This window comes from Sinocyclocheilus anshuiensis, unplaced genomic scaffold (assembly GCF_001515605.1).
Source record: "Sinocyclocheilus anshuiensis isolate Anshui unplaced genomic scaffold, SAMN03320099.WGS_v1.1 scaffold1903, whole genome shotgun sequence".
Classification (NCBI taxonomy): domain Eukaryota; kingdom Metazoa; phylum Chordata; class Actinopteri; order Cypriniformes; family Cyprinidae; genus Sinocyclocheilus; species Sinocyclocheilus anshuiensis.
The window spans coordinates 275,700-278,120 of record NW_015552681.1 but is presented as its reverse complement, the minus strand read 5'-3'; the positions used below and the strand labels follow the sequence as shown (position 1 = coordinate 278,120).

The 2,421-nt window shown below is 39.0% G+C and overlaps 1 protein-coding gene across 1 annotated transcript in view; it reads right to left on the bottom strand.

Moving 5' to 3' along the window:
• Positions 1-956: 956 nt before the first annotated feature.
• LOC107667593 (mitogen-activated protein kinase 9-like) overlaps positions 957-2,421 on the bottom strand; it is a 54,048-nt gene continuing 52,583 nt past the window's right edge. The window contains exon 14 of the transcript XR_001631796.1: positions 957-966. The gene's annotated coding sequence lies outside the window, so the exon portion shown is untranslated. The remainder of the gene's footprint in view (positions 967-2,421) is intronic.

The following is a 2,421-nucleotide window of genomic DNA, read 5'->3' as shown; positions in this document are numbered from 1 at the left end:
ATATATACACACACACACACACACACACACACACGCACACACATACATTTGATTATATTAAACGTTATATAAATAGAGAGAGTATACAGAGTTCAATCATCAAAATTAAGATAAACTATGCAAATTGAGCAGTGCTCATAACTAGCAACTTAACTTCAAAGAAATGGTTTGCAGTAGTTTCTGGGTCAAGCGATTACTTCAAGTGCTTGAAGGGAAGCAGAACATGAAGGACAGACTCCATGCTGTGTTGACCGAGATTTCACTTATGAATACATTAAAGCCGAGAAGCGACAGGTACATTGCTGGTATGGCTTTATGGGCAGGAGGGACATTCAAAATAATGAGTTTGAAAAGACTCAGGTGGAATAGAGTGACTCTAAATCAGCGTAATTTACAGAGTGATCCGAAAATGTGGATAGATAACATGAATGTGAAAACCTGAAGTCTGGATGAGGAACAGATCTGCTGCTATATTTTTTGCCTGTTGCATAGAAGTAATGTTATTGCTACAAATAACACCTCCAACTGGGAACTTAGAAGAATGCAAACTATTAGATGAGTCATAAATGATAACATTCTTCATTGTACCATGGATTTAAAAAAAAAGTCCTCCTAATTCATGGAAACGTGAGGAGGAAGACTAAGCTGTTGTTTTTACACCATATTGCCACAAGGAAGCATTTACCATTGTTTCAATTACTGAGCTGTAAAAACAGAGTCCCTAACCCCCATGCCACTCTTACCACTATTACATGCAGCATTCCTGTCTATTACACAGATTGTCAACTACTTACACTGGTTCTCATAGTTATCTTCAAGTACTTGAGTTTGTTAAAGAAATAAACAAAAAGACAATTCTGTCAATATTTACTCTCATTATTTACCCTCATGTTGTTCCAAACCTGTATAACCTTCTTTCTTATGTGGAACATAAAAGGAGATGTTAAGCAGAATGTTAATGCAGCACTTTTCCATATGCTGATAGTGATGGGAAAGGATGTTGCTCAACTTAAAAAATTACCAAAAAAGCCAGATAAAATACAACTTTGCACTACATTCCAGGTCTTATGAAGACATACGATTCTTAATCATTGAAAATCATCCGCATCATTTGAGATTCGAGAGCTGTAAAATTATCCTTCAGAACCAGCTTAAGAAGACTAGAAATATAGCAAGTGTCATATGGATTACTTTTATGGTACTTGTAAGGTTTTTTCTTTTTTCTTTTCTGGAGCTTTACAAAGTTGCTTCATCATATGGTAGAGCAATGTAAACATCTCTTTTTGCGTTCCATGGGTGGAAAAAGAGTGTCATACAGGAAAGACACGAAGAGTAAAAAAAAATGAATTTTCATTTTTGAGTGAAATAACCATATTACCCTCCAGTATTTTTGGCAAGTCCTACTTATCAATGACTGTCAGAGGATTTGGTCCCCACTGTGGCGGTCACTGCTCTGAATCTGTGAAATGCCCTTTCATGGCATTTCAATGCTCTCCATTTAATATCATTATTGCTCAGGCCAGCCTCGGCAAGTGCTCGGTATTGATAAACCACTTAGCTGGATTTTTACAGCTCTCGTCTTGTTACAGATAGCGTCCTCTTTGGAATTAATTACTGCACTCTACCAGCAAATGTGAGTGGAATCTGGGGCATACTTTAATTGTGACCGAGACCCATCTTGTGATTAATATTGTCTCTAAGAAATGCATGAAGGAGAAAAAATGGCAAGAGTTTTTCATTTAATTATGAAAATCAATGCTCTCCTTTTCCCTCGCTGAACTCTTGCAGTGCTTAAAGATAAGAAATAGTGATCTGATTTTTCTTGGGCTGTCTTCCAGTTAACTCACTGATGGACTGATGTGAGCAATACACAGCACTTAGCATTAGCCTTACTGCACTCTGAAGACAAAGAATTGCTGTATAAAAAGACACATTTATAATCAAAAACGCTTTATCATAAAATCCACTTCTTCAAACAAACCTTGTAAATTCCAAATCCCCAATTTCCCAGCACCCACTGTTACAGATCGGCCAGGCTCAACCACCTCCCAATCACAGCGAACACCATCACCTGAGTTCTAATCACACGCACCAGTCACGGATCAACAATCACCCTCAGCTCCCATACAAAAGCACACACCTCACTTCACTCCAGTGTCCGATCTCGTTTCATCGAAGTGGACTCTCTCTCGCTGATATCCTTACTCGATACATAGAAAGACTTTACCTGCCTGTGATACTTACCTCCTGTGTTTCCTCCAGTGTGTTCTCCTGTGTTCCATTCCCTAGTCCGTTCCCGTCATCTGCTCCGTGGATTCCCCGTGTACTCATCAACTGAGGTGTGTGCAGTCCTCTGTCTCCCTTCCACGATCTCCTGTGAGGACCCTATACAGAATTACTCTTCTCATCTACCTTAAGGAC